Below are 13,859 nucleotides of genomic sequence, written 5' to 3'. Positions count from 1 at the left end.
TCACACACACACACACACACATTGACAGGCAACACTGGAATACATTAAACATGTATGAAACCATTAGGTGCCGCTGGTAAATGTAAGAAAGAAAAAGAATAAATCTGTGGGGAGTTCATTTTATTTTGTATTTATTCAGGTTGTGCAGCTCTCATACATTGTCTTCAGATGATGACAAACATTCCCATTACAGAAACACGGAATTGAATCCAATTTGGTTTCTGAAACATTGAATATCTTTTAAAATGCTTTCATTGAGCGTCCAGCGTCCATGTTTGGCATGTGGCATCTTCAGACACAAACTCCAGTCTGTGATAATCTTTAAATTGTAGAGAAGCGAGGAGGGTTAAAAATGTTGCTACTCTAAATCTCCTCAAAATCTAAAACCACTGTACCTCGAGTATTTAATGTGGATATCATCCACAGTCCACAGTCTATAATGGTACTAGCCTCGGTCCCAGCCTTACTCATCTGCGAAGAGACTTCCCGCGGACACGATATTTTTCAACCAATCACAACACTCGTTCCATTCACCGAGAATGTAAACAGATTTGTAAAACGTCAACTCCATTTCCTTGAGCGGTACTTCCGCCAAATTTGGCGGAAGTACCGCTACAGTACGCTGTAGAGTCTACAGCATAGGTACTGCCCAGCGTGATATGGTACTGTGATATGGTACTGTGATTTACTGCTGCATTCTGTATATAAATTATGATCTGGGCTTTTTGCAGCATGTTTGCTTTCACAAGCACGGAAAGAGGTTAAATCATCAGACAATGAAATATGTTTATATTTTTATTAAAAATACATTGTTTTTCTTTGTTAAATACTTTTACATTGGGCACAATTAAATTGTATATGGGATTAAGGTCATTGCATATGTCAAAACACATTCAACCATGGACACTTCTTGAATCCGTACAATTCTGAGATATTAACATTGGTTCCCTGTCTGTTAAAGGTTTCATGACATTCATTTTCATTTCTTTTTATTTTTTGTTTTTGTTTTAGGGTTTATGACCTGAAATACACCCACACAACCTGAACTTTGAACATTCAGTGGATTTTCTCTGTGTGTTCTGAAGCCTTTTGAGCTGCAATGAAAATCCCTCGACTGACATCTTCTGCCAAATTCCTATGTCATATATGGGATTTGTTGACTCTTACCTCACAGTCCAGAAAACCCCAGACCACAGAATATCTACTGAATGCTAAAACTTCAGGTTTTTTAAAACCTAAAAAAAACAGGTTTTTTTACGTCACAATCCCTTTAAAGAATTTATTTCAAAATACTGCTGGGCCAAACAATACATTTCTGATCTTGTGATAGGTCATTCAGACCTCTCAGATCCTATGGGATAGGTCTTCTGTCTGAACCCAGAGTAGAACTAAACACAGAGAACCAGCATTCGGGTTTCTGTGCACCACGTATATGGAATAAACTCCCAGTGACCCCGTGCAACTCTTAGTTCTTTTAAATCAAAGCAGAAGACTTTCTGTTTGCCACTCTTTTACTATGTTTGTTCTTTAATACTTGTTTTTCTGTTTGCTGCTGCCTTTTAATGAGTGTTTTGTTTTTCTTCTACAACAGTTGTTTTCACTCCTGTGAGTTTGTCTGTCTGTCTGTGAGCAGCTTATCTCAGGCACCACTGGGCCGATTGACGTGCAACTATTAGTATACACAGAGAGTTAGTGTCGATGTGTCCTTGAGCAAGACTCTGAACCCCTAATTGCTCCCGATGTGCAGGTGCCTTGCATGGTTTCCTCAATTTCTTCCATGACCATCACAAAGAGTACAGTATAATACAGACCCTCTGACTGTCTTGGCTGCCGCCACCCTGCTGATTTGTCTCATAACAAACAATAGGTGTGACATGGTCTTTTACATAGTGCTTGATCAAAAGGTTGATTGGATTAAGACAGGCCTTCAGGCCAAGGTGTCGTTGCTCACAGACACGACCAAACAGAAACGGCATGAAACAATACAATATAGCCTACTATATAGATTAAAGTATTCATATTTCCCAAGCTCCAGGAGGAACTATCAACACCATGCATGTACTGCTAGATTTATTTATTGCTGCGTTTTAGCCCTGTTTTCAGAGTATACTCTTATTTTGAAGACCAAATACCATGAACCGGAAGTAAAACTGGTAATGGGTAATGTGTTCTGCGATCTTATTTGAATTTAGCCGAAAGATACATTTTTTTAACCGTTTGATTGATTGATTGAAATATTTATTAACAGTTTGCAGAATTACAGTACATTTCAAGCACAAACTAAATACAAAGGCTGTTAACTGTGAGTGGACGACCCAATTAAGCATTACACTTGTTTACAATAGGGTCCACCATGTTCAATTCAGTTACAGTATGAGCCATAAATAAAGCTTCTTTCGATCAAAACTGCAAACTGGGAAAAGTATCTTAGATAAATGGATAAAACATTTTCAGTTTACATTGAAGCGGAAGGAGGCTCCCACTTCCGGTTCATTTCCTGTTCATCGATCGTCTAGCAACCGAGAGCTTTTCACACGGTGGTGAAGAGCGCGATCTAACTTTATCAAACCCCCATAAACTCGTCCTTGGTAACACTCTTAACACTACCAACATTCTACATACTAGCTACCACTACCAGTCTCTTCTTACTTTTAATTGTATTCAAATGTCCATTAATAATGTGTGTTAAACACTTTGATTGCTACAGGATCTCCCCAGGCCTATTTTGATGTTGCTACCGTTTAACATTGCACAAAGGCCTTGTTCGGGGGCCCACAGCAAAATGTTCTCTTATAGCGAGAATCACACGCATACATCAAAAGAAAGCTGAACTTGTCCACTTCAATTTAAAAAATACATTTTGATTTTACCATGTTCCATTCTGGAGATATTGACCTTTTTGCAACACCTGCATTTGCCTGGAAGTGGTTATCTTGAACAGCGAGCAGAGTTATGGATGGTTTAAAGTCAGAGACATTGACAGGCAGATATAAAATTGAACCCAATAAATATCCTATACATCCTATACACCGAATGAAAGCCCTGAATGTGTACTTTCACGAGGAAAACAGTACACATTGATCCCATCTACAGTTAGACAGTAATTGGTTATTGAATGCAGCTTGTGCCCACCAGATAACTTCAGAGAAGACATGGACGTGAACTCCTCAATATTCACAAAATAAGGCCTATAGCGACATATAAATACTATATACCGTATGAAACAGAAGACTCTCTGCTTTCATAAGGAAAAAAATTCTACTGTAATAATAAAAAATCACACCCATGTGAAGTGAGCGGTGCAACTCTACTTCTCTACTTATTCACTACAGCTCGCTATATACGGACTGAGACAGAAAGTCATGTAAACCTTTTATTTACAGTTTGGTCTGTAAACTTCTACTGTAATAATAAAAATCACACCCCTGTGAAGTGAGCGGTGCAACTCTGTTCTCTACTTATTCACTACAGCTCGCTATATACGGACTGAGGCAGAAAGTCATGTAAAGCTTTTATTTACAGTTTGGTCTGTAAACTTCTACTGTAATAATAAAAATCACACCCCTGTGAAGTGAGCGGTGCAACTGTTCTCTACAGTTGCACCGCGCAACTTGTAGTGAATAAGTAGAGAAGTAGAGTTGCACCGCTCACTTCACATGGGTGTGATTTTTTATTATTACAGTAGAATTTTTTTCCTTATGAAAGCAGAGAGTCTTCTGTTTCATACGGTATATAGTATTTATATGTCGCAATAGGCCTTATTTTGTGAATCTTGAGTTCGGGTCCATGTCTTCTCTGCAGTTATATCTGGTGGGCGCAATGTGCATCCAGTAACCAATTTATGACAAACTGTACATGGGATCAATGTTTACTCTTTTCCTCGTAAAAGTACACATTCAGGGCTTTCATTCGGTGTATAGGATGCATAGCATATTTATTGTGTTTATTTTTATATGTCTGTCAATGTCTGACTATAAACCTTCATAACTCTGAAAAGTCCCATTCCACCGTTCGGTTCAGAACTATAGTATAACGGTGAGACGCGTTATCATCAGCTGATTTTGTTTTTCAAGCTAGTATAGGGGAACATGCCTGGGCATGCAGTTTGGGAGCGATGGAGGAAAAAAAAGGCTTCACCGGGAGTGTCCAGAGAGGTGCTAAGCCCGGCTGTGATGTCGACGACAAGGAGAAAATGACTTCCACAGATCACAACACCACGGTTTAGGACGCGGAAAAGTTCGTTATACATTACACCCGGGTCGATTACGTCCCCGACGCGTTCATTGCGGTCTTATCACTACAATTATAATGAATAAAAAAGCGTTACAATCACACGTCCGAGCGATCTCCGATTATGACGGCTCTACATGGCGATACGTGATCCCCCAACAGTAGACTGTCTGTTGTCATGGCGGCCCCTCTCGATACTGTCGTTCGTTTGTTAGTTCGTAGTATTGTAGGCTCGGGGATCGTTTGGTCGCTACAGTATGAAGAAGGAAACATGCATCTGTCCATGTGTGTTGCAGACGTTATGCAATGCCGATCCGGTGCAGATCATGTGTTTAGGCAGCGTAACCGCGTTCCGTTCATCATGTTTTTTTCCGAGAGACAGAGCCCCCATCTCGCAAGGCCCTCCTCCTGCAGGAGAAACAGGAGGGGAGGGGGGAATCGAGTATTATAGTGTTGGGTGAAATGTCCGAGGTGAGGAAAGCCTGGTGAGGCGAGGTTAGGTGAAATTTGATTCTTTTCACACACCGACTAGATCATGACATGGGCGCGTCCATTTTACACTGGCTTCTACACGTAAAGCGGCCCGCCCTCCTGTTTTCAGGAGGGGAGGGTTTTTTTTTTTTCTGATCACGTGAGCGGGACTAAGCAGCAATGACAGGGGGATGGTTCTTCATTGTCCGGGTGGGTAAAAAGATGAATGAAAGTATGCTATAAAAAAGTGATTAGAACGTATGGATACGTGGTTAGCACCGGACGTTTGATTAATTAATAACGTATGGATACGCGGTTAGCGTTCGCTGTGTTAATGCTCTGTCTTCTTAATGTCTCAATGTTTTGTGTAAAGCATTTTGAATTACCTTGTTGAAATGTGCTTTACAAATAAGCTTGAAATGAAATGAAATGAAATTAAATGAAATCTATATTTACCCAGGGTATCTGGGCTAAGCTCAAGAACTTGTTTCCAGCCAGGCCCTGCTCATAGAACACACCATCGTAGTGGTTCAATGCCTTGTTCAAGGGCACTTCAGCGGTGGTAATTTTAACGTGTCGGACGGCTGATTCGAACTAGGAACCTTCCGGTATCAAGACCGCGCCGCTATCCGTTCGGCCACCGCTGCCACTTGCCGATTGCCTTGCTAGATGAAAGGCCATGGGTTCACCAAACACAAGGCCATGGGTTCACCAAACACCAGTAAATATGCAGATGGCAATAGTGTGCACATTCAGTACAGCGTCACTGAAACAATACATAGCTGAGGATCATTCCATGTCACATAGATGGCAATTATACACACTGGCAACTTGCAAATCACTGTCAAGGAAGCCATCATCAGATTCAATGATGAGCACATAAGGTGGCCTCGGTGCACGTGCAATTATGTCTGGCGGCACGTGGCATTGCAGTGCTCTGAGAGGGGGGGGGGGTGTAGGTGCTGTGCCTGGCATTCAAGCATTGCTGACATTCACCGTCACTGAGGAAGAAATCTGGTGTTGTTTGTTCAAAGCTCCTGCTGCAGTCATTCATTATAATTACGACAGGAAATATAGTCTTTGAAGATTTGTGGGAGGCAGATGAGGCCTTTTGCTCTGTCATGTATCGCACCTGTGTGAGCTGAATATGTAACGAACATGTAGCCTGTATTTTTCTGGACAATATGGTAGACAGTGATGCTATTTCAGGTTAGTCTATCCTTTTGTACCACACCTCTTTTCAATTGTTACAATGAGCTTACTAAATATTTTTTAATTTGCATTACTTGGAATGTGTCAAATACAACATGGCTGTTCTCTAAATATCCTCATCAAATATGCTGCTTGGTGCATTGGTTTGGCTAATGTTGTGCGGATAGGCAGATGCGGATAGGCAGAAGTACCACAGGGGGTACGTGTGAGAGAAAATCCATAGCACAACTGTTATTGATATAGAAAGCAAAAGTATCTGCTTGTTTATGTTGAACATATTGACAACTTACTTTTATGGCCACAATTTAAAAGAAATCTGCACAGATGGCAGTAATTGCAGGTCTTTCATTTGTGCTGTCATATTCTCCAAAAGCTTATTAATTCATAGCATCATTATGTTAGCTATGGTTTTCTCTTGCAGTTTTCTAAGCAAAATGTATGGTAAAGGGGGTAGTTGGGTTCAAAAATCAGATAAAGTGCAGGTACAAAAGACAAAGTTTGAGAAACACTTGTGTAAGCGCCCTCGATTGATGAAATGACGACAAGGTTGAATGGTCTCGACGGGTGTGTTTATTTTTGTTCCAACACCGTGAAAACTATAAAGATATAGAATACATAGTTACAATTCCATAATCGAAATATTTATAGTTCCATTATAAAAGCTGTGCATTTAATTCATCACTTCAGGCATACAATCAACAATAAAATGATTAATTTATGGTCAATTATAAAAGCAGTGATACGAGAACTCAATTCATTTCAATTCTAAGACAAATAAATACCAGAGGAAAATGCACAATAACCAAACAAAAACGCCAAACAAAATACAATTAATCCCAAGTAAATCATGAATGAAACTCCAAACAAAACCAAACAAAGAAACAATCATTTACCTCAATCTGCTCATCGAGGGTGCTAAAGGGCTGCATAAAACAACTTGGATCTCAGGCCACATCAAACAGTCACATCAAACAGTCAATGGCCACAACATAGTGTGACAGGCACTGTAGACAAAACACAACTTCAGTCAAAACGGTTCGCTAAAACTGTGATGTACAAGCAACCTTACTTAAGTGAGTACAAAGGTGCACGGTGCATATAAGCAATCAAACATGTCATACCTTGCCACGCAGTCTATCAAACACACGCTGGAGTGCACACCCAACGCTGGTGTGCGTCTCTCTTCCCTGTTGATCTGGCTCAGCACAGTGTGAATGCTATCTCTCTAACTAGCAGGCCCCAGCTAAGTACATGTAGGTGTAGTGACAGGAAGTTTCACAGTAAAAGTAAGCCAAAATACAGGAAGTTTCAGATTAAAGGCAACCCAAAAATAGGCAAAGTAAGTAAACAAATTGACTTCAAATAAAGAAATAGTTGAAGTTAAACCCTAGTGTCACGGGCAGTTACACTCCCCCCAATCATGTTACTAGGGCAAATCATTCTGGATTGAACGGAACATGATTCACAAAATGTCTTTACAAGGTACATGAGGTTTGAGGATACATTGGTGATTCACTTTTAAGTAAAGAACCACTTTTGCAATTGGCCTTTAGATGACAGGATTAGAGGAAAGATCTTGCTGCCAATTAGTTTTCCATTTCCAGGTCCGTCACCCGAGTGTCCTTTTCCATTTTGATTGTTGTCTGTCCTAATGAGTCCGTTTGGGCTGTTATTAATTTGTTGCTGTCCATGTTTGGTGGAGGGGACCTCTATAGCAGCCATGTCTCCCAGCTCTTCCGGGGAACTGTTGCAGTGGACATGTATGGGGTCATAAATTTGGACTACAGCGTTCGGTAGAATGCCCTTGGTCTCAACCGCCGTGCACTGGAGCGAACATAACGGTTCTTCCTGTAGCTTCCATGTCTGCTTGCCTTCGCTACACTCCTGCTCGAGTTGGGGCAGTACGTTTTTCAGTTCTTTGTTGATTCTCTGCCTCTCCTGGTCCAAGGTGTTCATCTGGATCCGTGTTTGCTCCCTCAGGGAGGAGAGCTCTACCTCCTGATCCCTCACAGAGCGCCCAAGATCATTATTTTCTGCCTGTAGATCTTTTATGGTACTGTTCAGCTGAGAGTCACTAGTTTTTCTGCTTCGCAGGGCACTGTTTGTATGATTTAATTCAATTTGTGTCTGATCCAGTTCCTCTCTCAGTTGTTCAGTCTCCTGCTTCTGCTCTACAGTGATGGCAAGCTGTTGTTTAAGCTGAGCCCTTAAGGCCTCTAGCTCTCTATGATTTCTATCAATCTCTATGTCCTTATTTCCTAGAGCATTGTGCATGTTGGCCAATTCCGCTCTCTGTTCCGTCAGTTCTTTATTCAGACGATCGATCTCTTGCTGATCTGTCTTGGTCCCTTGCCGGGACTCACTGTCTAGCTGCTCTTTGGCCTTGAGGACATCATCCTGGCTCTGTTTCATGGTATTGAGAAGCTTCACTGTTTCTCCATTCCTTATCATGATTTCGGCCACTTCCATCCGCAGGTGTTCATTATGCACCAAGGCCATCCGTTTATGGGTGCGCAGGTCATCTAACTCGGCCTCTAAACAGTTTACTCGAGACTCCAACTCAGTCGCCCACCTCTGTGGGTCCTCTGTAGATGACATGCAAACAGGAATAGTGCTCGAGTATGCGATGGCAGCATGGGTCTCGTGACTTGTATGGTTATCTGTGGAGTCCTTCGACATTTCTCCCCCCGTTCTCTTATCTCTGCCATTATGCAGGCAGGTAGGATGAGGTCGATTACATATGCCACAGGTGTGTCTTCTCCTGCATTCCTTGCCGACGTGTCCCTTTCTCAGGCATCCGAAGCAGAGGTTGTTTTCAAAAATGTAAGCTTTCTTGTCCTCCATAGTTGTCCTTGCAAAGCTGGGGCATGTAGCAATACTATGTGCTTTCTGAGCACATATGGGGCAGGTGAATGCAGGCTTGGGGTCATTCTGGATAGTGGTATGGAAAGCTCTGGCTCCTTTAGGGGTCCTCTCATCCGCAGGCCTACGATTCATTAGGAAGGGGGAGGCCATAGGGTGACAGGCTATACAGGCTTCTGCTTGGTACTTTGTGAAACATGATGTGATGTTTGGAGAAGCAGAGGGTGGTTTATTGCAATGTTCGGAATCACTTTCAAATAGGTTATAAGCTTGAACCCGTGCTGCTGCTACTCTGATGTCCTTCTGGGCCTTAAGTTGTTGTAGCTTAAGTTTTTCCTCTTGCAGTTTGACTTGTTGGCTATGGATCTCCTGTAGTGCCTTGGCTGTTTCCTGTTTGGCAGCAAGATCTGCTTCTGCATCAACTCTTTTCTGGGAGGCTTTGGAGGACGTACTGGAGTGGCGACTGGAGGTAGTTGAATCATCACTATTTGCTATGGAAGGAGTTTTGGATGGGTGCAATGAATGGGTTCCACGGGACTGTGCACGGTTTTCCGTCCCATCTGAAGAGTCAGAGACGACAGTTTCCGTATTGGTGTGTCCGAAAATGGACCCATACGCCTCCTTATCAAAGGCCATGCTGATACGCAACTTCGCCAGCACCTCATTGAAAGGCTGGCCGACGGTGTCCAGGAATTTATCCACTATCTCGCAAATTTCTGAGGTGATAGTGCCGCAGGCATCCATTTTCTTTACAGTGTCTGGAGTAGGGGTGCCGTTGCGTTGTATTGATTCGTAACATTCAATTATTGTGTTGTGTTGTTTCTGGCTAGCTTGTTTCATGACACGGAGATCCTCTTCTGAACAAAATGTTTTTAGTGTGGTTCGAATATTTTTAGCCAATTGTGCCCAGGTGTTATAAGTTTTGGTAAATCTGACCTGGTGTGCATTGGTCGATGCCTCAGTGGCATCCTGTGTGTTGGCTGTTGTCTCTTCAGAGTGTGTGGGTTGCTGCATATTGACTACTGTCTCAGAGGTTGCCATTTGTTTGGAATCTGTAGCTGTTGTTAGAGCACGGACACTTCAATTATTATTATTTTTTTATGTCTGTGATTTAACATTTAGTGCATCAAACCCATTAATACAAAGGAGCTCCACAGACATGTACAATTAAAACCCCAAAGAGGAGTAATATCAACCAAATAAATTTCAGCACAGTTTATGCAAATGTCCCCTTTACATTTTCAATAATGCAATCAGCTTGAAAGTTCTCAGTTTGCTGTTAAATAGCTTGACATGTGTAAAGAACCTTAAAAATCTATTTACATACACTTACACTTAGTTTCCTTTTTTTTTGTAGTTTCTTTTTTAATTTTGTTGTTTTTATTTATTTTGTTTTTGCATTGTCCTTTTCACAACCTTCAAACTTATTCAGTCCAAGATGTAGAGGCTACCTGGCATAGGTACCTCTCAATGTATGGGTTACTGTGGTGTTGTGTGACAAACTTGTAACAATGAGCTGGTGACTTGAAGAACTGGTGGCTGTAGAAGATGGCTGTGTAGATGATGGCTGTAGATGAGATGGGTTGGTGTTGACTGTTGAGTTGCATTCAGCGATGAGTTTTCACTGTAAGCGCCCTCGATTGATGAAATGACGACAAGGTTGAATGGTCTCGACGGGTGTGTTTATTTTTGTTCCAACACCGTGAAAACTATAAAGATATAGAATACATAGTTACAATTCCATAATCGAAATATTTATAGTTCCATTATAAAAGCTGTGCATTTAATTCATCACTTCAGGCATACAATCAACAATAAAATGATTAATTTATGGTCAATTATAAAAGCAGTGATACGAGAACTCAATTCATTTCAATTCTAAGACAAATAAATACCAGAGGAAAATGCACAATAACCAAACAAAAACGCCAAACAAAATACAATTAATCCCAAGTAAATCATGAATGAAACTCCAAACAAAACCAAACAAAGAAACAATCATTTACCTCAATCTGCTCATCGAGGGTGCTAAAGGGCTGCATAAAACAACTTGGATCTCAGGCCACATCAAACAGTCACATCAAACAGTCAATGGCCACAACATAGTGTGACAGGCACTGTAGACAAAACACAACTTCAGTCAAAACGGTTCGCTAAAACTGTGATGTACAAGCAACCTTACTTAAGTGAGTACAAAGGTGCACGGTGCATATAAGCAATCAAACATGTCATACCTTGCCACGCAGTCTATCAAACACACGCTGGAGTGCACACCCAACGCTGGTGTGCGTCTCTCTTCCCTGTTGATCTGGCTCAGCACAGTGTGAATGCTATCTCTCTAACTAGCAGGCCCCAGCTAAGTACATGTAGGTGTAGTGACAGGAAGTTTCACAGTAAAAGTAAGCCAAAATACAGGAAGTTTCAGATTAAAGGCAACCCAAAAATAGGCAAAGTAAGTAAACAAATTGACTTCAAATAAAGAAATAGTTGAAGTTAAACCCTAGTGTCACGGGCAGTTACAACTTGCATTTCCAGAAAATGTACAGGACTATTGCAGTCACAAGAGAGTTAATAGTAAGCCACAATGATGAACTTTGTGCCTTCATTTGGTCAAAATGTATCAAGAATTCCTTCAAGAAGATGAAAACATGTAGTAAATCTGAATAAATTAGAAATTCTTATCAGTTCATTTGACGTTGACTCATAATGGACACCATTATAACTTGAGAGGAAATCTTGACAAAACAAGAAGGTGGCCACACACGCCAATAGCCAGAGTGCCAATATTTTATTAGGACGTAGCAGGTAAGACAAATGAATCCAACGTTTCAGCGGTTAAGCCTTACCTGATGAAGTCTTAACCACCTTCTTGTTTTTTCAAGATTTCCTCTGCAGTTCTCTCTCTCGGACTTTGGTGTGCGTTAGCATCTTTGTACACACCATTATAACTTGAACATAAAATTAAATTAATTTAAACTTTTTACAGCTGATTTGGCAAGTGGTCACAACTCAAGGGACAGAACAAGGTTGCCTAATGTGATCCATCTGTCTCAGTGCTGGCTCTTCCAACAAAATGAGAGGATGATGGGACACGCTGGCTGCCAACTTGGCTGAATGTGAAAACGCCTGGAGAGAAACACATCTGTGTATGTGTGGGACAGACATTTAAATTCGTACAACTTCATCAGTGCTCCGTGGCAAAGAGCTCAACAGAGAGAAGGATAATTCAGAATGTACTCTCCTCGAGACCAGTGGAGTTCCCTGGAAATAAAGGCAGAGGGAGGAAAAAAACAAAATCGACAACCGTGTATGTTGGATTGCATCTTGGCCGTGGGCTTCAGTGGTGATAATCCTATATAGATGAGATGATTAATGCACATGCTCGTTATTTCCAAGCCAAGGCGCCATTAATTAACCCCCACCCCCGTTGGTGACTGTACCGGCTGCTGCTGGTGGGTGTCGCATTACAAATGGCTGCTGCAGAGCCGGGGACATCCAACACATCAAGCGTGAGGTTTTTTGAGGCTGCTGGGTTGGCGGGGGAGGTGATTGTGTAATACATGTGTGTAATGCACCACTATACTTTATCGTATGATAGGTGATCTACAGCCTCAACAAGTGGTAACTGTACTGTTCCCATGTGTAACAACTCATTCGGACAGTCTGCATTCTCAGTAAAGGGGGCAAACCTTGTGAACTCCTTGCCTACGGTTCTAAAACTAGAGACGGATGGTAACGTGTTCTATACAGAGGACTCAAACTATGGTTGAAATCAAATCAACTGTGCTCACATGTAGGCCCTATAGTTTCTGACTGGTTACCTGAGTGATTATGTTTACTTTTGTTTTGTAGGTTAATGTAATGCAGGGGTGCCCATTGCGTCGATCGCAGTCGACCAGTCGTTCGCAAGCGCTGCACAGGTAGACTGCTTGGCCCTGCCATGAAAAAAAACAACAACAATCCTCGCATCGGCAGGCGGCGGCGCGCCGGTGGCTTTAACCCCCCCCTTGAAAACTATGCAGTGCCTTGTTTTCAAGTGTGGGGAACATCGGGTCTGTTCTGTTGTTAACAAACACATTAAAGGGATATCTAACCATTATTATTCCTATAGCAAGATGCGCGCGGCAAAGAAGCCTAAAACATATCACTACCATGCAGAGTGGGAAGAAGATTTTGGTATCTTAATGGTACCTTAATGGTTTATATTAAGGTCACCTTTGTAATGCATTATAAGCTCATTTATAATGCAATATAATGTGCTTATATGGCCTTATAACACTCGTTATAAATGTTTGTAATCATGTATAACAACTTATAACCACGTTTATAACATATTATAAGTGCTGGTCATAATGCATTATTATGCTCAGTGGAACAGCACAGGGCACATAGAGAAGTTCTGTAATGTCGGTGTCATAATGCATTATAACCAATGTGTATTAAATTGAATAATGTCTTATAAACATCAATAATATGATATAGCATGCAGGACTTTGCGACCTTTAAGTAAAGTGGCAACATTCTTCAATGGTTATTAGCAGTTGTATCATTTTATAATACCCTATAGCATGACTTTGTGACCTTTAAGTAAAGTGACAAAACTTTGTATGATATGCTATAGCATATTATTGATGTTTATAAGACATTATTCAATTTAATAAACACATTGGTTTGCCAATATCTATTAGCCAGGGGACCTTATACACTCTACTACACTCTCGCTATCTCAGAACCTATACATACAATATTCCAGTAAGACTCCCTGAGGGCGAGAATCGACCTTGCCCTAAAGAGCGAGGTCGCATGCACGCATCCGCCTGGGTGACAGCAGACTGCTGGGCGAGCACTGGCGCTTTGGCATGGGGGTTCAGATCAACCTATGGAATAAATTCTGTACTGGCCATATATGGAGTGTGTCTTGAGTGTACATGCAGGTTTGATGAGGTCAGATCAACATTATGGAATGTCAGAACAGGTCAGCTCCATATATGGAGATCTAAGGGTGGCAGTGGGAGCAGTGTCTTGAGTGTACAGGGTTTGATGAGGTTTAGCCATATATGGAGCGTGTCTTGAGTGTACAGGGT

At 41.5% G+C, this 13,859-nt stretch overlaps 2 long non-coding RNA genes across 2 annotated transcripts; both read right to left on the bottom strand.

The window, feature by feature from the left end:
* Positions 1-6,434: 6,434 nt before the first annotated feature.
* On the bottom strand, positions 6,435-7,177 carry LOC306921467. The gene is made up of 3 exons (XR_013789776.1): positions 7,035-7,177; positions 6,807-6,917; positions 6,435-6,509 (listed from the first exon to the last, which is right to left on the bottom strand). It is a non-coding gene; the product is annotated as an uncharacterized lncRNA (long non-coding RNA).
* Positions 7,178-9,902: 2,725 nt separating this feature from the next.
* Positions 9,903-11,152, bottom strand: LOC306923710. Its single transcript, XR_013790100.1, has 3 exons — positions 11,010-11,152; positions 10,782-10,892; positions 9,903-10,484 (listed from the first exon to the last, which is right to left on the bottom strand). It is a non-coding gene; the product is annotated as an uncharacterized lncRNA (long non-coding RNA).
* Positions 11,153-13,859: the final 2,707 nt, after the last annotated feature.

The sequence above is a fragment of the Electrona antarctica genome (assembly GCF_951216825.1).
Source record: "Electrona antarctica genome assembly, chromosome: 1".
Lineage (NCBI taxonomy): Eukaryota > Metazoa > Chordata > Actinopteri > Myctophiformes > Myctophidae > Electrona > Electrona antarctica.
This window is presented reverse-complemented; position numbering and strand designations above follow the sequence as displayed.